Below are 21,049 nucleotides of genomic sequence, written 5' to 3' on the forward strand. Positions count from 1 at the left end.
TGTGGCCCCTGGTTCTGGACTCCCCCAACATCGGGAACATGTTTCCTGCCTCGAGGGTGTCCAACGTATCTCAATGTAGAGGTACAGGGTGGATACAATTTTTACTGTGAGCACTGGTTTTTTAGCAGGAATACAAAGTAAGATGATTCACTGCTGTATTTCTCAAGTACACATACCCCACGTTCCATTGAAGGTACCGAAGTAGAAATCATAAGGAGTAGTAGAATTAGGCCATTCGGCTGATCAAAACTACTCCGCCATTCAATCATGGCTGATCAATCTCTCCCTCTCAACCCCATTCTCCTGCCTTCTCCCCGTAACCCCTGACTCCCGTGCTAATTAAGAATCTGTCAATCTCCGCCTTAAAAATATCCACTGACTTGGCCCCCACAGCCTTCTGTGGCAATGAATTCCACAGATTCACCACCCTCTTTCCAATGACATTTATCCTCATCTCCTTCCTAAAAGTACGTCCATTAATTCTGAGGCTGTGCCCTCGGGTCCGAGACTCTCCCACTAGTGGAAACATCCTCTCCACATCCACTCTATCCAGGCCTTTCACTATTTTGTACTTTTCAGTGAGGTCGCCCCCTCATCCTTCTAAACTCCAGCGAGTACAGGCCCAGTGCCGTCAAATTCTCATCCTAGGTTAACCCGCTCATGCCTGGAGATGGTGCAAAGCTGCAAATTCCTAGGATTCAATAAAACCAACAACTTTTCATGGACCACCCAGACTGAACTAAAGATCAAGAAGCCCACCAACACCTCTACTTAGAAGGCTTAGGAAGTTTGGCATGTCCCCGACAACTCTCAGCAACTTCTACAGATGCGCTGGTGAAAGCATTTTATCAGGATGCATCACAGCACGGTTTGGGAACAGCTCCATCCAAGACCGCAAGAAGTTGCAGAGAATTGTAGACGCAGCCCAGACCATCACACAAACCAACCTCCCTTCCATTGACTCCATCTACACCTCACGCTGCCTCGGCAAGGCCAGCAGCATAATCAAGGACCAGTCGCACCCTGGCCACTCCCTCTTCTCCCCTCTCCCATCGGGCAAGAGGTACAGAAGTGTGAAAACGCACACCTCCAGATTCAGGGACAGTTTCTTCCCAGTTGTTTCAGGCAACTGAACCATCCTACCACAACCAGAGAGCAGCGCTGAACTACTATCTACCTCATTGGTGACCCTCGGACTATCCTTGATCAGACTTTTCTGCCTTTACCTTGCACTAAACGTTATTCCCTTATCATGTATCTGCACACTGTGGACGGCTCGATTGTAATCACGTATTGTCTTTCCGCTGACTGGATAGCACGCAACAAAAGCTTTTCACTGTACCTCGGCACACGTGACAGTAAACTAATCTACACTGAACTGAAAAAAGTTTTTTAAAAGACGGGTTAGAAACTGAAAGGTGAAAACCTAAAGCAGAAACAATTACAAGGAGAGAAATTCAATTTATTTTGGTCCCTGGAATATACCGCAGGAGAGGATTAATATTTTCTGAATTAATATGCATGTCTTAGGGCTATTGAGTAGGACTATTGGAGAGGCACATGGGATCCAGGCTGACACGGGCGCTTCTGATAATTCTCAGAAGGACCAAGTGGCAAATATCAGAAATATTAATTAAAACTGCTAAGAATTACAAAAGTTGAAGGCAATACTTGGGAAATAAATCACAGACAAAATCATTTTTTGCATAACTTCAAAAGAAAGTATGATTATTAGCAGGAAATTCTTAAACATGATGTTAACGTGGTTGAAGTAGAAATGCCAAAGACTAGAGGGCAAAGTGGAAATGCCAAAGACTAGAGAGCAAAGTGGAAATGCCAAAGACTAGAGGGCAAAGTGGAAATGCCAAAGACTAGAAAAGGGGAAATACAACGGGATCTGGGGATCCTTGTACATCAGTCTATGTAAGTAAGCATGCAGGTACAGCATGCAGTGAAGAAAGCGAATGGCATGTTGGCCTTTATGACAAGAGGAATCGAATATAGGAGCAAAGAGGTTCTTCTGCTTTGTACAGAGCCCCAGTGGGACCTCACCTGGAGTATTGTGTGCAGTTTTGGTCCCCTAATTTGAGGAAGGACATTCTTGCTATTGAGGGAGCGCAGCGTAGGTTTACAAGGTTAATTCCCGGGATGGTGGGACTGTCATATGCTGAGAGAAAGGAGCGGCTGGACTTGTACACTCTGGAGTTTAGAAGGATGAGAGGCGATCTCATTGAAATATATATGATTTTTAAGGGTTTGGACACGCTAGAGGCAGGAAACATGTTCCCAATGTTGGGCGAGTCCAGAACCAGGGGCCACAGTTTAAGAATAAGGGGTTAGCCATTTAGAACGGAGACGAGGAAACACTTTTTCTCACAGAGAGTTGTGAGTCTGTGGAATTCTCTGCCTCAGAGGGCGGTGGAGGCGGGTTCTCTGGATGCTTTCAAGACAAAGCTAGATAGGGCTCTTAAAGGTAGCGGAGTCAGGGGATATGGGGAGAAGGCAGGAACGGGGTACTGATTGGGGATGATCAGCCATGATCACATTGAATGGCGGTGCTGGCTCGAAGGGCCGAATGGCCTACTCCTGCACCTATTGTCTATACAGTCTATACAACCCCTATCCAGCTCTCTCTTGAAAGCATCCAGTGAACCGGCCTCCACCGCCCTCTGAGGCAGAGAATTCCACAGACTCACAACTCTCTGTGAGAAAAAGTGTTTCCTCGTCTCCGTTCTAAATGGCTTCCCCCTTATTCTTAAACTGTGGCCCCCGGTTCTGGACTCCCCCAACATCTGTCAATCCCTGCCATAAAAGATATCCACTGACTTGGCCTCCACAGCCGTCTGCGGCAATTAATTCCATAGATTCACCACCACTAAAATAAATGCTTCATTTCCTTTCTAAAGGTACGTCCTTTTAGTATAATTTAGAGATACAGCGTGGAAACGGGCCCTTCGGCCCACCGAGTCTGCACTGACCAGCGATCCCCGCACACTAACGCTATCCTAGGGACAATTTAGACATACCAATCTAATTAACCTACAAACTTGTACGTCTTTGGAGTGTCGGAGGAAACCGAAGATCTCGAAGAAAACCCACGCAGGTCACGGGAGAACGTACAAACTCCGTACAGACAGCACCCGTAGTCGGGATGTAGTCGGGATCTGGCGCTGTGAGGCAGCAACTCTACCGCTGCACCACCGTGACGCCCCTGAGTCTAGGCAGTAATGTGGAAAACATACGTGTTCTATATTAGGAGTATTTGCAAATGCAGTTAGTGAAATGTTGCCGAGTTCACCGTGTGGATCAGTGAGACTATTAATTATGTATATTTATCCCACATACTGTTTTTGCAACAAGGTTTAAGAAATTATTCAACTCTTAATCACCTAGTCCATGCTTCCAACAGCTTTCTGAAATATTTTGCGATAATGATGTCTGATGTGTTCTTTATCCCACTCTTTCATTCAAATTGCAAAATGATCATAAGAAACTATCGATTCTCCTCCTATCTCATGACCTTATGATCTTTATGTGCTGGGAAGAACTGCAAATGATGGTATATACCAAAGATAGATAGAAGGTGCTGGAGTAACTCAGCGGGTCAGGCAGCATCTGTGGAGAACATGGATAGGTGACGTTTCACAGAGTGCTGGAGTAACTCAGCAGGTCAGGCAGCATCTGTGGAGAACATGGATAGGTGACGTTTCACAGAGTGCTGGAGTAACTCAGCGGGTCAGGCAGCATCTGTGGAGAACATGGATAGGTGACGTTTCACAGAGTGCTGGAGTAACTCAGTGGGTCAGGCAGCATCTGTGGAGAACATGGATAGGTGACGTTTCACAGAGTGCTGGAGTAACTCAGTGGGTCAGGCAGCATCTGTGGAGAACATGGATAGGTGACGTTTACATTTCATACCAAGCCGATTTAGCTACAAACACCGCGACCTAGCTGAGGCCTCGGGTACGCGGAGACCACTCTCGAGCATGAAGGAGAGTTACAAAGACCTCCTACGCCCTCGTGTCGACCAAGTATGAGTCGACGGCAAACTCGCCAGAACTCGCGGATTAGGTCGCCCATTGACTTGGCCTCCACAGCCGTCTGCGGCAATGAATTCCACAGATACACCAAGTGGGATAGCCCCTTCAGTGTTGTCACATTGTCAGGTACATTTGCTGCTCCAAGCTACGATCATCATTCTGCTTGGGCCAGCATCTACAAAGCTAAGTACAGAGCATCGCCCACCTTGATCGTGAGCCATCCACACTGGTTCATGGGCACCCTATTGATGGGAGCCCTGCTATTGGCAGCAATTGTTTGAAGGCAAATCTTGCTCAGTAGATTAAGTCCCTGCACATTCGAACAGAGAACTTAATTGATACGAACAGTATCGAGTTTTGCTTGATAACCCTCCTGTGAAATGCCTCAGGGCGTCTATCAACGGTGTGGCATGAAAAACAAGTTATTGGCTGAGTGGACAAGTGCCAAGTTGAAGAGCGGAATTTCAACAGAGTGGAGCTTTCAAGAGAGAGCTAGATGGGGCTCTTAAAGATAGCGGAGTCAGGGGATATGGGGAGAGGGCAGGAACGGTGCACTGATTCTACTCCTACTACTTATGACCTTATGATCCCTACTTCGGTACCTTCAATGGAACGTGGGGTATGTGTACTTGAGAGATACAGCAGTGAATCATCTTACTTTGTATTCCTGCTTAAAAACCAATTCTCACAGTAAAAACTGTATCCACTCTGTATCTCTACATTGAGATACCTTGGACAAGCTAGAGGCAGGAAACATGTTCCCGATGTTGGGGGAGTCCAGAACCAGGGGCTACAGTTTAAGAATAAAGGGTAAGCCAGGGGCAAGAGGGAGATGAGGAAACACTTTTTCTCACAGAGAGTGGTGAGTCTGTGGAATTCTCTGGAGGCCGGTTCTCTGGATGCTTTCAAGAGAGAGTTAGATAGGGCTCTTAAAGATAGCAGAGTCGGGAGATATGGGGAGATGGCAGGAATGGGGTACTGATTGGGGATGATTAGCCATGATCACATTGAATGGCGGTGCTGGCTCGAAGGGCTGATAGTCTACTCCTGCACCTATTGTCTATTGCTTGGCTATATTGGGCAGATTTATTGTCAGCCTGGTTTCAGAATTGGCATCAGGTCACGGCACACATAGAGGCTCTGAAAATAGACTCTCAGCCGATGAGAAATCAAGTGAAAGGATGATTCAGAGACAGCGTAGAGTTGCTGCCTCACAGCGCCAGGGACCCGTGTTCCATCCTGACTACGGGGGCTGTCTGTACAGAGTTTGTACCTTCTCCCCGTGACCTGCGTGGGTTTTCTCCGGGTGCTCCGGTTTCCTCCCTCACTCCAAAGTGTTTAGGCTAATTGGCTTCGGTAAATTGACCCTGGTGTGTAGTTTAGTTTTTGTTTAGAGACAGAGCATGGAAACAGGCCCTTCGGCCCACCGTGTCCGCGCCAGCTGGTGACCGGCGGAAATTAGTTCCATCCGACAATAAAGTTGTAGGATGCAGTTCTATTGGAGTTCCATCCCACACACTAGGGACAGTTTACAGAAACCAATTAACCACCAGACCTGGAGTGTGGGAGGAAACCGGAGCACCTGGAGAAAACCCACGCAAGTCACGGGGTGAAGGCAAGGCAAGGCAAGGCAACTTTATTTATATAGCACATTTCATACACGAGGCAGACTCAAAGTGCTTCACATAAAAACATGTCATACAATAAATGAAATAATAAAATGAAATAAAATAGAAGAACTAAAAGAAAAGAAAAGCAAAATTAAAAATGCATTATAAAAAGTGCAAAAGTTAAAAGTGCAATGTAGTTAAGATTTAGCTGAAAGCTAAAGTAAACATAAAAGTTTTCAGTCTTGTTTTAAAAGTGGTCAAAGTTGAGGCAAGTCTTAAATCTTCAGGAAGTTTATTCCAGCTATTTGTTGCATAGAAACTGTGTGCAGACAGCACCCAGAGTCAGGTTGGAACCCGGGTCTCTGGTGCTGTGAGGCAGCAGCTCTACCCGCTGTGCCACCGTGCCACCCATAAAGCCACACAGGTTTACGAAGCCGGATAACAAAGAATTGGTGGCGTTATCGCTGGTCGATGCGGACTCAGTGGGCCGTAGGGTGTGTTTCCACGCGGTGTGTCTCTAAACTAAACTAAGGGTGCTTCGAGAAGCAGGAAGTGAGAAGGAAAGAGGCCGATGACTGCGTGCGATGATGTATGATGCTGGCAGCAAAGCCAGCAGCAAACATTACTTTAATATGGACTGAGCTGGAGTGAGGGAAACAAAATCCCAGGAGCTTAGACACGTGAGCGTGAAGTTTGTTAGTTTATAAATCCCAAGAGATTAGCTGCAGAGCGGAGAGAGAATTGGGAGAATGAGGGGAGGTGTGGGGGGGGAGTGGATCGCTGAACAAACTATGTCATGTATGTCATGTTGTTACTTGTGGGGGGAGCACCAAGGCAAATTCCTTGCATGTGAATACTTGACCAATAAACTTACATACTAACTAAGCAGACACTCACTCCCGTAATAAATTACAATGCATAGTTAACAAAGCATCCAAAATCATCAGCACTCCCCTTCCATCAATAGAATCACTCCATCACAAACGGTCCGTGTCAAGGGTGAAGAAAATCATCTCTGATCCCTCCCACCCAGCTCACCACATCTTCCACCTGCTGCCATCAGGAAGGCGCTACAGCTCACTGTCCGCCAAGTAATCTCGATTTAAAAACAGTTTTTACCCACACGCAATCTGAATTCTGAACACACTATGATAACAGCACATATCCTCCCCATGCATGTACTGTATATTGTATGATGTTGTGTTTTATGTTATGTTTGACGGGAATCATCCTACCTTGTAACATCCTGTACTGAACCTGAATTCCACCAGCTTGACTGTGTGGTCATTAAATAATCTAATCTAATCTAATCTAATCTATAGATTATATATACATATATATATAATACATATAAGCATTCGCGTATATATATATATATGCAAGGTACACAAAATTGCTGGAGGAACTCAGCGGGTGCAGCAGCATCTATGGAGCGAAGGAAATAGGCGACGTTTCGGGCCGAAACCCTTCTTCAGACTGGAGAAGTCTGAAGAAGGGTTTCGGCCCGAAACGTCGCCTATTTCCTTCGCTCCATAGATGCTGCTGCACCCGCTGAGTTCCTCCAGCAATTTTATTCCAGCATCTGCAGTTCCCTTTTGAACACTATATATATATGCATCTCACTATACATATATGGGCATAACAGACAGCATCTCTGGAGAAAAGGAATAGGTGACGTTTATATCTCTCATCAGTTTTGGTCCCCTAATTTGAGGAAGGACATTCTTGCTATTGAGGGAGTGCAGCGTAGGTTTACCTGGTTAATTCCCGGGATGGCAGGACTGTCATTATGCGGAGAGAGAATGGAGCGGCTGGGCTTGTACACTCTGCAGTTTAAAAGGATGAGAGGAGACACATATAAGATTATTAAGGGTTTGTACACGCTAGAGGCAGGAAACATGTCCCCGATGTTGGGGGAGTCCAGAACCAGGGGCCACAGTTTAAGAATAAGGGGTAAGCCATTTAGAACGGAGATGAGGAAACACTTTTTCACACAGAGAGTTGTGAGTCTGTGGAATTCTCTATCTCAGTGGCGGCCGGTTCTCTGGATACTTTCAAGAAAGAGCTAGATAGGGCTCTTAAAGATAGCAGAGTCAGGAGATATGGGGAGAAGGCAGGAATGGGGTACTAATTGTGGATGATCAGCCATGATCCCATTGAATGGCGGTGCTGGCTCGAGGGGCCGAATGGCCTATTCCTGCACCTATTGTCTATTGCCTGTATCTCTCTATATCTATATCTCCATATCTCTTGTTTCCCTCTCCCCTGATATCAGTCTGAAGAAGATGACCAATGTTCATATCCCAGCGGTATGAACATTGACTTCTCTAACTTCAAATAGCCCTTGCTTTCCCTCTCTCTCCATCCCCACCCCCTTCCCAGTTCTCCCACTAGTCTGATGTCCCTGTCCCACTTAGGAAACATGAACGGAAACCTGAACGGAAACCTCTGGAGACTTTGCGCCCCACCCAAGGTTTCCGTGCGGTTCCCGGAGGTTGCAGGTGGTTGCCGGGTGTTGCAGGTAGTTGAAGCAGGTAGGAAGACTGACAAAAACCTCCGGGACAGGGCCATTACTGTCTCTGGCTACATTCTATCTCTGTCCCACCCCCTCCCCTGACATCAGTCTGAAGAAGGGTCTCGAACCGAAACGTCGCCCATTCCTTCTCTCCAGAGTTGTTGCCTGACCCGCTGAGTTTCTCCAGCATTTTGTGTCTACCTTCGATTTAAAACAGCATCTGCAGTTCTTTCCTACACACACACACACACGCATATATATATATATGTGTGTGTGTGTGTGTTAACACATATATGTGTAGGAAGGAACTGTAGATGCTGGTTTAAACCGAAGGTAGATACAAAAAACTGAAAGAATACTCCAGGTGAGGTCTCACTAGGGCCCTGTACAACTACAGAAGAACCTCTTTGCTCCTATACTCAACTCCTCATGTTATGAAGGCCAACATGCCATTTGTTTTCTTCACTGCCTGCTGTAGCTGAAACCGAAGATCGAACCCGGGTCTTTTGCGCAGTAGGGCAGCTACTCGACCTCTACGCCACCGCGACACACATTGTAGGATAGCGTTAATGAGCGGGGATCGCTGGTCGGTGTGTACGGACTCTGTGGATCGAAGGGCCTGTTTTACGCGCTGTATCTCTCTCTCCCTCCCTCTCTTCCTCTAAACATACATCGATCTCCACAGTCTCTTCGAAATAATTAGTCACGACTTACTCATTACCTACGTGAGATGATAGCAATTGCTTGCAGGTACGATGTCTAATGCAGATATAATGCTGCAGACATCATTCTGAGCTGCAGTCTAATGGGATTAACATCCCCATCTCAGATCTAATTGTACAATTTCATAATTGTGTTTCTGGGTCACGTGGTGTGATGAGAATCACCGGTGGGGGAGCAGTTAGACACGGGGCATCATTCAGGTCAAAACATCAGGGGGCTCTTAATGCATAAGCAACCCCCCAACTTGCCCTTTGGCCTTCCAAATCGGAGCTCATCACAATCCTTCCCGCAAATTATTCCCTCGTCAGAGCATTCCTGGGATGGCAGGACTGTCATATGCTGAGAGAATGGAGTGGCTGTGCTACCTGGACTACCTGCACGCTAGAGGCAGGAAACATGTTCCCGATGTTGGGGGAGTCCAGAACTAGGGGCCACAGTTTAAGAATAAGGAGTAAGCCATTTAGAACGGAGACAAGGAAACACTTTTTTCTCACAGAGAGTTGTGAGTCCGGGAATTCTCTGCTTCAGAGGGTGGTGGAGGCCGGTTTTCTGGATACTTTAGAGAGAGAGCTAGATAGGGCTCTTAAGGATAGCAGAGTTAGGGGATATGGGGAGAAGGCAGGAACGGGGTACTGATTGGGGATGATCAGCCATGGTCACATTGAAAGGCGGTGCTGGTTCGAAGGGCTGAATGGCCAACTCCTGCACCTATTATCTATTGTCTATTGTCTATTGTTTAAGAAAGAACTGCAAATGCTGGAAAAATCGAAGGTAGATGAAAAATGCTGGAGAAATGCAGCAGGTGAGGCAGCATCCATGTAGCGAAGGAATAGGTGACGTTTCGGGTCGAGACCCTTCTTCAGACTGATGTGGGGTGCGGGGGGTGGGAGAAGAAAGGAAGAGGTGGAGACAGTGGGCTGTGGGAGAGCTGGGAAGGGGAGGGGAAGGAGGGAGAAAGCAGGGACTACCTGAAATTGGAGAAGTCATTGTTCATACCACTGGGGTGTAAACTACCCAAGCGAAATATGAGGTGCTGTTCCTCCAATTTGCGGTGGGCCTCACTCTGGCCCTGGAAGAGGCCCAGGACAGAAAGGTCGGATTCGGAATGGGAGGGGGAGTTGAAGTGCTGAGCCACCGGGAGATCAGGTTGGTTATTGCGAACCGAGGGGAGGTGTTGGGTGAAGCGATCGCCAAACCTACGTTTGGCCTCACCGATGTAGAGCAGCTGACACCTAGAGCAGCGGATGCAATAGATGAGGTTGGAGGAGGTGCAGGTGAACCTCTGCCTCACCTGGAAAGACTGCATGGGAACCTTGGATGGAGTCGAGGGGGGAGGGAAAGCGACAAGTGTGGCATTTCCTGCGCTTGCAAGGGAAAGTGCGAGGAGAAGGGGTGGTTTGGGTGCAGGTGAACCTATTCCTTCGCTCCATGGATGCTGCCTCACCCGCTGTGTTTCTCCAGCATTTTTAGTCTGCCCTCTTCATAGCTGGCCTGCCTCAGTAACTTTTGAAATTGCACGACTTCAGAGCCCTGTAAGCTCATCCAATTTCATGTTCATAAGTGATAGGAGCAGAATTAGGCCATTCAGCCCATCAAGTCTGCCATTCAATCGTGGCTGATCTATCATTTGTAAGAAGGAACTGCAGATGCTGGAAAATCAAAGGTACATAAAAATGCTGGAAAAACTCAGCGGGTGCAGCAGCATCTATGGAGCGAAGGAAATAGGCAACGTTTCGGCCCAAAATGTTGCCTATTTCCTTCGCTCCATAGATGCTGCTGCACCTGCTGAGTTTCTCCAGCATGTTGGGGGAGTCCAGAACCAGCGGCCACAGTTTAAGAATAAGGGGTAAGCCATTTAGAACGCAGACGAGGAAACACTTTTTCACACAGAGAGTTGCGAGTCTGTGGAATTCTCTGCCTCAGAGGACGGTGGACGCCAGTTCTCTGGATACTTTCAAGAGAGAGCTAGATAGGGCTCTTAAAGATAGCGGAGTCAGGGGATATGGGGAGTAGGCAGGAACGGGGTACTGATTGGGGATGATCAGCCATGATCACATTGAATGGCAGTGCTGTCTCGAAGGGCCGAATGGCCTACTCCTGCACCTGTTGTTTACTGTGTATTCTCACCATCCCCTCAGCTAAAAACGATATATTCTACATTTTCAATGGACAAAAGACAATCGACAATAGGTGCAGGAGTAGGCCATTTGGCCCTTGGAGCCAGCACCGCCATTCAATGTGATCATGGCTGATCATCCACAATCAATACCCCGTTCCTTTTCCTTGTGTTTTGTCCCCTTTGATCTCTTGTTTTCACACCTTTCCCTTCCATATCTCTGTGTCTACCTCTCCACTGGCTCTCAGTCTGAAGAAGGGTCTCGGCCCAAAACGTCACCCATTCCTTCTCTCCAGAGATGCTGTCTGTCCCGCTGAATTACTCCAGCATTTAGTATCTATCCAAGTGTGTAGCAAGTGGATGCGACAGCGTGATGGCAAAGATGTAGCATTAGGGGCGATCGCTGGTCAGCCTAGACTCGATGGGCCAAAGTGCCTGTTTCTTCGCTGTATTTCTAAACTTAACTTAAACTTTGGGCGGCATGGTGGCGCAGCGGTAGAGTTGCTGCCTCACAGCGCCAGAGACCCGGGTTCCATCCTGGCGATGGGTGCTGTCTGTATGGAGTTTGTACGTTCTCCCCGTGACCTGCGTGGGTTTTCTCCGAGATCTTTGCTTTTTTCCCCACACTCCAAAGACGTGCGGGTTTGAAGGTTAATCGGCTTGGTATCAATGTAAATTGTCCCCAGTGTGTGTAGGATAGTGTTTGCGTGCGGGGATCGCTGGTCGGTACGGACACAGTGGGCCGAAGGGCCTGTTTTCACGCTGTATCTCTAAAATAGGGCTTGAATGCCATCACCTCCTACAAGGCGAAACCAGGAGGCAGCTCGAATGTCGGTGTAACATCACTCCCTGACGAGCTCAATGCGTTCTACGTACGCTTTGATAGGGAGAACACTGATGTGCCTTCCCGAGCCCCCATTCACTGTGATGGTATTTCACACAGTCACAGAGGCCGACGTCAGAAGATCCTTCAGAGGGGTGAACCCTCGGAAAGCACCTGGACCTGATGGTATACCGGGTCGTGTTCTAAAAACCTGTGCGGACCAACTGGCTGGAGTTTTTGCGGACATTTTCAACCTCTCACTTCTGAGGTCTGAAGTTCCCATCTGCTTTAAAAGGGCATCAATTATACCGGTGCCCAAGAAGAGTACGGTGTCGTGCCTCAATGACTATCGACCAGTGGCACTAACGTCTGTGGTGATGAAATGCTTTAGAGGTTGATCATGGAGCAAAACAACCTACCTCGACAAGAACCTCGACCCACTGCAGTTAGCATACCGCCACAACAGATCAACAGTGGATGCGATCTCGCTGGCCCTCCACTCCGCACTGGACCACTTGGACAACAAAAAGTCATATGTCAGGCTGTTATTCATTGATTACAGCTCGGCATTTAATACAATCATCTCCTCCAAGCTGGTTACCAAGCTCTCAGATCTGGGTCTCTGCGCATCCCTCTGCAATTGGATCCTCAACTTCCTCATCCACAGACCACGGTCTGTCCGTATTGGTGGAAATGTGTCATCCTCGATAACAATCAGCACGGGAGCACCTCAAGGCTGCGTGTTCAGCCCCCTGCTATACTCACTCTATACTCATGACTGCGTAGCCGGTGATAGTGCGAACTCCATCATCAAGTTCGCCCACGACACCACTGTAGTGGGACGTATCACTGATGGGGACGAGTCAGAGTATAGAAGTGAGATCGACCGTTTGACCAAATGGTGCCAGCACAATAACCTGGCTCTGAACACCAGCAAAACCAAGGAACTGATTGTGGACTTTGGAAGGGATAGGATAGGGTCCCACAATCCTGTTTATATCATGATATTATATTATAGATGGTGAAAAGGGTCAAGAGCTTCAAATTCCTGGGCGTGCACATCTCTGAAGATCTTTCCTGGTCCGAGAACACTAATGCAATTATAAAGAAAGCACATCAGCACCGCTACTTCCTGAGAAGAATACGGAGAGTCGGTATGTCAAGGAGGACTCTCTCTAACTTCTACAGGTGCACAGTAGAGAGCATGCTGACCGGTTGTATCGTGGCTTGGTTCGACAACTTGAACGTCCAGGAGCGGAAAAGACTGCAAAAAATTGTGACCACTGCCCATCCATCATCGGCTCTGACCTCCCCACCGTCGAGGGGATCTATCGCAGTCACACTGCCTCAAAAAGGCTGCCAACATCAAGGACCCACACCATCCTGGCCACACACTCATCTCTCCACTGCCATCAGGTAGAAGGTACAGGAGCCTGAAATCTGGTACATCCAGGTTCAGAAACAGCTACTTCCCCACAGCCATCAGGCTATTAAACTTGCCATCAAACAAACTCTGAACCAATACAGCCTATTGAACTTTATCTGTTTATTTATGTGTACATATGTGGTCCATGCTACATAGACACACTGAACTGTTCTACATGCTTACAATATTCTGTTTTGCTGCAGCAAAGCAAGAATTTCATTGTCCTATCTGGGACACATGACAATAAACTCTCTTGACGACTTGAAATAAACTAACCTAAATTAAACTCCTTTAGAACAAGAACAATGATGGTTTCGTCGTGGGGGAACCGCTGCGTAGGGTGGGGAGAACAAAATGGGGAGCCGGCGGGCCTTGAAACTTCGTCAACTCTGTGTCTGGTCGCAATTTGTATACACCGTGAACTTGACATTGAATGTGAACTTGAACTTGAACCGGGGAAAGATTGTTAAGGGTTTGGACACGCTAGAGGCAGGAAACATGTTCCCGATGCTGGGGGAGTCCAGAACCAGGGGCCACAGTTTAAGAATAAGGAGTACGCCATTTTGAACGGAGACGAGGAAACACTTTTTCTCACAGAGAGTTGTGAGTCTGTGGAATTCTCTGCCTCAGAGGGCGGTGGAGGCCGGTTCTCTGGATGCTTTCAAGAAAGAGCTAGATAGGGCTCTTGACGATAGCGGAGTCAGGGGATATGGGGAGAAGGCAGGAACGGGGTACTGATTGGGGATGATTAGCCGTGATCACATTGAATGGCGGTGCTGGCTCGAAGGGTCGAATGGCCTACTCCTGCACCTATTGTCTATTGTCTATTGTCTATTGTCTAATATAAGCAAATAATTCCACTGTGGCTGTCAATATAGTGTTCCAATCCATCCCATTCCATCATCATGAAATGTTATTGCTCCCCTAATTAACGCGGATTTCTTCCCCTTCCGCCAGCTCCAACTTGGCCAGGTACAAATTCATCACGTGTCTGAAAAGCACAGTGCTAATCATTTATTTATCCTGCTTCACTGAAACAAATAGCTGTAAATGTCAGAAAGATCTAACTCTCTGAGGTGTTCGCTGCACAAAACCCTCACTCAGCTCTCTTGGCTGGTGAAACGAAACTTTCATTTCAAAATATTTGCCTCCATATCGTTCTTCCCGAGAGATATTTTGATGCCGTGTGGTGCGGTGAGATACAGTGCGGAGGTGTATGTTATCACCAGCCTTTCGATGAAGTTGGCAATCCCAGAAAATATAATGTTTAAGAAGGAACTGCAGATGCTGGAAAATCGAAGGGAGACAAAAATACTGGAGAAACTCAGCATTTTTGTCTACCAGAAAATATAATAATTGTTGCGAATTCATGAAATGTGAAGCCAGCTGATGTCATTATGACTGGTTTTCACCAAGCCCACAGCTAACAATGGCCTGGTTCCCTTATCATTGTTGCTTTTTTGCATATCTTTAATTCATTTGTTCGACATCTCTCTACATCATCGCCTATATCTCTCGTTTCCCTTTCCCCATAATCTCAGTCTGAAGAAGGATCTGACCCGAAACGTCACCTATCCATGTTCTCCAGAGATGCAGCCCGACCCGCTGAGTTACTCCAGCACTCTGTGAAACGTCACCTATCCATGTTCTCCACAGATGCTGCCTGACCCGCTGAGTTACTCCAGCACTCTGTGAAACGTCACCTATCCATGTTCTCCACAGATGCTGCCTGACCCTCTGAGTTACTCCAGTTACTTTTGTACCTGAGTTACTTTTGTGTCCATGTTCGGTGTGAACCAGCTACCCGGGAATGATTCTGAAAGGTGTTCTTTTAACTTTAATGTTCCTAATATGACAATTTTCCTCCCGCAATTAAATAGCTTGATCACTGCTAATGAATAACAATGAGGTTTTTTGTTCGTCAGCGGCTTTAATGATTTCCCTGTAAGAATTGTCCTCGAGAGGCTGGTTGCCTGAGAGTGGCCCCGTGACCAATATGTTATCAAGCCTCGTGTGGCCAATTGATTTTCCCCGCTCCTTCACATCTGAGCTGCTTCTCTACGGGGTGTTGTCGCTGCGTGTGTGTGTGTCTTTGTGAGCGAGTGCCTGCACTGCTTGACGCACCGAGATAGCGCGCTGCATGACGCAGCTGTGCAGCACGGCAACATGCACTCTCGTCCAACTCACACACGCCCAACATGACATGGGACCTTTTTGCCCGCATTTGTTCGTGTAAAAAAGAGGAATTCTCTGCCGCAGAAGGCAGTGGAGGCCAATTCACTGGATGTTTTCAAGAGAGCGTTAGATTTAGACAATAGACAATAGGTGCAGGAGTAGGCCATTCGGCCCTTCGGGCCAGCACCGCCATTCAATGTGATCATGGCTGATCATCCCCAATCAGTTCCCCGTTCCTGCCTTCTCCCCATATCCCCTGACTCCGCTATTTTTAAGAGCCCTATCTAGCTCTCTCGAAAGTATCCAGAGAACCAGCCTCCAGCGCCCTCTGAGGCAGAGAATTCCACAGATCTCTTGGGGCTAACAGATTCAAGGGATATGGGGAGAAAGCAGGAACGGGGTACTGATTTTAGATGATCAGTCATCATGATCACATTGAATGGCGGTGCTGGCTCGAAGGGCCGAATGGCCTACTCCTGCACCTGGTTTCTATGTGTACCAAGGTGCAGAGTGCAGGATAATGCTAGTGTACGGGGTGATTGGCCTCGATGGGCTGAAGGGCCTGTTTCTGCGCTGTATTTCTAAACTAAACTAGAATGGAGCGGCTGGGCTTGTACACTCTGGAGTTTAGAAGGATGAGAGGGTATCTTATTGAAACGTATAAGATTATTAAGGCTAGGGGCAGGAAACGTGTTCTCGATGTTGGGAGAATGTTGGAAGCTCCACCATTCAATGTGATCATGGCTGATCATCCCCAATCAGTATCCCCGTTCCTGCCTTCTCCCCATATCCCTTAACTCCGCTATCCCTAAGAGCTCTATCTAGCTCTCTCTTGAAAGCATCCAGAGAACCGGCCTCCACCGCCCTCTGAGGCAGAGAATTCCGAAATTCTCACAACTCTGTGTGAAAACGTTTTTCCTCATCTTCGTTCTAAATGCCTTACCCCTTATTCCTAAACTGTGGCCCCTGGTTCTGGACTCCCCCAACATTGGGAACATGTTTCCTGCCTCCAGCGTGTCCAAACCCTGAATAACCTTATATGTTTCAATAAGATCCCCTCTCACCCTTCTAAATTCCAGAGTATGTTCAGTGCAGTGTTAGTGTGCAGGGATCGCTGGTCGGCGCGGACCTGGTGGGCTGAAGGGCCTGTTTTCATGCTGTATCTCTAAACTAAACTGAACTAATGTTAGCCTTTTCTGCAAACTAACCGGTACAAACTCACTTTACCATACTGATACCATATCCCTATGACCACCCGCTCAACAAGAATGCTCATTGCTAATAATAAGCTAGCATTTTTATCAAGAGGACTGGAATATAAAAACAGGGATGTAATGCTGAGGCTCTATAAGGCGCTGGTCAGGCCACATTTGGAATATTGTGAGCAATTTTGGGCACCACATCTGAGGAAGGATGTGCTGGCTCTGGAGAGGGTCCAGAGGAGGTTTACAAGAACGATCCCAGGAATGAGTGGGTTAACCTATGATGAGCGTTTGACAGCGCAGGGCCTGGCCTCGCTGGAGTTTAGAAGAATGAGGGGGGACCTCATTGAAACTTACTGAATAGTGAAATGCCTGGATAGACTGGATGTGGAGAGGATGTTTCCACTAGTGGGACAGTCTAGGACCTAAGAGCACAGCCACAGAATAAGAGGATGTACCTTTAGGAAGGAGATGAGGAGGAATTTCTTTAGTCAGAGGGTGGTGAATCTGTGGAATTCTTTGCCATAGACGGCTGTGGAGGCCAAGTCAATGGATATTTTTAAGGCAGAGATAGATAAATTCTTCAGGTGACAGGGGTTATGGGGAGAACGCAGGAGAATGGTGTTGAGAGGGAGAGATAGGTTGAATGGTGGTGTAGACTTGATGGGCCGAATGGCCTAATTCTGTTCCTCGATCTCTTGTTGTGATTCCGTGGAATTCTCTACCTCTGGGTACTTTCAAGAGAGAGATAGATAGGGCTCTTAAAGATAGCGGAGTCAGGGGATATGGGGAGAAGGCAGGAACGGGGTACTGATTGTGGATGATCAGCCATGATCACATTGACGGTGCTGGCACGAAGGGCCGAATGGCCTACTCCTGCATCTATTGTCTATTGTCGCCACTTTAAGAGAGTTGAGTTAAAGATTCCCAATAAGCATTGTAACAAATGCATCCTGGATGGAGCGAAATGATGGCAATAGGAAGATATCAATAGAAAAGTGAATAGAAGCACTTTGAGGATCTGGGCACAAACCTGCACAATTAATGGGCTGACAATCTTCTTTAGATTTTAGACTTAAGTGACACAGCGTGGAAACAGGCCCTTCAGCTCACCGAGTCCACGCCAACCAGCAATCACCCCGTACACTAACGCTATACCAAAGATCCTACAGCGAGCAAGATGGTCCACTCGACGAAAAAGACGTAGTACGGTCATGGGCAGATTCATGGGTAATTTTCGACCCCATTTCCGTAACCGGCTTCCGTCTCCGTACCAAAGATCCCGTAGCGGAGCAAAGATACTAGTGCGGAGACGGAAGCCGGTTACGGAAACATCCTCGTAAAAATAAAAGTTATTTGATAAAAATCTTCTCTTCATTTTCAGAATTATTATTTATTAACACATACTGTTCTCCCGCAACATTGATTACACTGCGGGTCGGGTCGGGTCGGGTCGGGTCGGGTTACTGAAATGGATGAAAAAAAGGCCCACGTTCCGCTCCGTTGCGTACTACACGTCAGCCCATTGCATTTAGCGGGAGTGGTCTATCTTGCTCCGCTATAGGTTCTTTGCGCTATACTACACACGAGGGTCAATTTACAATTTTATCAAAGCCAATTAACTTACAAACCCACACGTCTTTGGTACGTGGGAGGAAACCGGAGCACCCGGAGAAAACCCGCGCAGGTCACGGGTAGAACGAACATACTCCAGAGTCAGGATAGAACCCGGGTCTCTGGCGCTGTGAGGCAGCAACTCTACCGCTGCGCCACCGTGCCACCCTTCCTTTCTTTGTCTCCCGGCAATATCCTAATTGACCATTCACACGGTTCTCAGTTGAAGCGAATTCACAAGACAAAGCTGGCGATAATCTCATACTAATTGCCACTAAATTGAGAAGCACAAGCATGGTTGACGTGGAAATGGTAAAGTCACACTGTGCAGCATAGGGGGTCTCACTGAGTGTAGAGTTACCGTGCCGGGAGAGAATACGCAGAGTTTCGCTCTATCCTGTCAAACTCACAATGCACCAGGGATTGCAAAGGCACTCATAGACACAAAATCCTGAAGTCCTCTCCTTCCATATCTCTAGACTCCCTCACTCTTAGTCTGAAGAAGGGTCTCGACCCAAAACATCACCCATTCCTTCTCTCCAGAGGTGCTGCCTGACCCACTGAGTTACTCCAGCACTCTGTGAAACGTCACCTATCCATGTTCTCCACAGATGCTGCCTGACCCGCTGAGTTACTCCAGCACTCTGTGAAACGTCACCTATCCATGTTCTCCACAGATGCTGCCTGACCCGCTGAGTTACTCCAGCACTCTGTGAAACGTCACCTATCCATGTTCTCCACAGATGCTGCCTGACCCGCTGAGTTACTCCAGCACTCTGTGAAACGTCACATATCCATATTCTCCACAGATGCTGCCTGAACCACTGAGTTACTCCAGCAGTTTGTGTCTATCGTTGGCTTATAAATATTTGCTTTATGGTATTAAACTGGATTATTTTCCCCTCGTTCTTTCCGCAGTAAATATCATAATCATACTCTATTAGCCAAGTATGTTTTGCAACAAACGAGGAATTTGATTTGCCGTACAGTCATACCAATAAAAAGCAACAGAACACACAAAATATAGATTAATATAAACATCCACCACAGTGACTCCTCCACATTCCTCACTGTGATGGAAGGCGAAAGACAAGTTCAATCTCTTCCCTCCTTTGTCTTCCAGCGGTCGGGTGCCGCGAGCCCATGTTAACTCTAAACTCAGTGAGACCGCCTATGCTGCAACGGGACAATCTTACTCCCGTTCCCGGCGGAGGGCCTCTGTGTTGGGGCGATCAAGCTCCTGCATCGGGGGGGGGGGGGGAATCTCAGCACCACCGCGCCAGGTGATCTGACCCTGGGCCGGTGCTAGTCGAACGTCGATATACTGAAACAACACACCATTCTTGCTTCAACAAGTTTATTCGTCACCACGGGGGATTTACTCTGGTCCACGACCTATCATTCTCTTGGAGTTCCAAGTGTGATAAAGTCCGATTCCCTTCAAACAGATAACAACACCATAAAATTAGTAAAAATGCAGTAAAGTATTTTTTAAGCTCAGGCGGGTGTGGGAGCCAACTCTAGTATGTAAACGCATGACTACAGAGTTGCTTGTGTTCCACACAAAGGTGTAATGTTAAATCACATGTACCCCAATAATCATCTATTCAGCAATTCTTTATCTTAAAGAGCATTGTGCAACCTCTTGCTTGTCCATAGCAAAGATTGACAGGTTCTTCCGATTGAGGAAAGGTTATGCTCATATATGGTTTTGCTCGAATATGCAATTTCTTATTTTTATTGCAGTGGTCTTATTTTTGATCTTGTTGATCTTTCTGAATGTCTATATCAGAGGGGCAAAACATCTAGTGTTCTTGCGCTAAAATCTTGGTAGTGTTTATAGTATAGGACAGGACATCTGGTGTTATTGTAATGACATCTTGCTATTGTTTGGAGGAAAGGTTAAGCATCCGTGTTGTAACTTCTAAATCTACAGCAGAATCCATCTTGTAGCTTACTACTTCGTTTAACTCTTTCAAGTGTTTCCCAGAACAAGTGGTTACTATGGGCATAAACACTGTAGAGCTTAGAAGGATGCGAGGGTATCTCATTGAAACATATAAGATTGTTAAGGGCTTGGACACGCTAGAGGCAGGAAACATGTTCCCGATGTTGGGGGAGTCCAGAACCAGGGGGCACAGTTTAAGAATAAGGAGTAAGCCATTTAGAACGGAGACGAGGAAACACTTTTTCTCACAGAGAGTTGTGAGTCTGTGGAATTCTCTGCATCAGAGGGAGGTGGAGGCCGGTTCTCTGGATGCATTCAAGAGAGAGCTAGATAGGCCTCTTAAAGATAGCGGAGTCAGTGGATATGGGGAGAAGGCAGGAACGGGGTACTGATTGGGGATGATCAGCCATGATCACATTGAATGGCGGTGCTGGGTCGAAGGGCTGAATGGCCAACTCCTGCACCTATTGTCTATTGTCTATTGTCTATAATACAAGTATGTAAACAGTAGCAATCAGAAGCAAATTGGCTACGCTTTCTTGGTCCTCTAATCATATCATGACACGGAATGTGTGTAAAAGCAAAGTTTCCTCGAGGCAATTGACTCTCAAGAGCATGAACACGTTATCACCAGTGACCAGGTTAAATTACTCAAACAATTGAATCGCAAGCACATGATGGCATTATTGTAAAGAGTCATTTCCTAAAAATGTGACTAAAGGGCCTGTCCCACTTGTGCTACTTTTTTGGCGACTATAGGTGACTAGGCATCACCACATGGTGGCGGGGTTATGCCTATATGGTCGTGAGTAGTTGCCCGAAGAGTCGTGCCTTTTTCTGGTCGCCGCTGGATTTTC

At 47.1% G+C, this 21,049-nt stretch overlaps 1 long non-coding RNA gene across 1 annotated transcript; it reads left to right on the plus strand.

Moving 5' to 3' along the window:
- The first annotated feature begins 539 nt into the window (after positions 1–539).
- LOC116970732 lies at positions 540–17,245 on the plus strand. The gene is made up of 4 exons (XR_004411296.1): positions 540–673; positions 9,752–9,762; positions 16,524–16,528; positions 17,225–17,245. It is a non-coding gene; the product is annotated as an uncharacterized LOC116970732 (long non-coding RNA).
- Positions 17,246–21,049: the final 3,804 nt, after the last annotated feature.

This window comes from Amblyraja radiata, chromosome 3 (assembly GCF_010909765.2).
Source record: "Amblyraja radiata isolate CabotCenter1 chromosome 3, sAmbRad1.1.pri, whole genome shotgun sequence".
NCBI lineage: Eukaryota > Metazoa > Chordata > Chondrichthyes > Rajiformes > Rajidae > Amblyraja > Amblyraja radiata.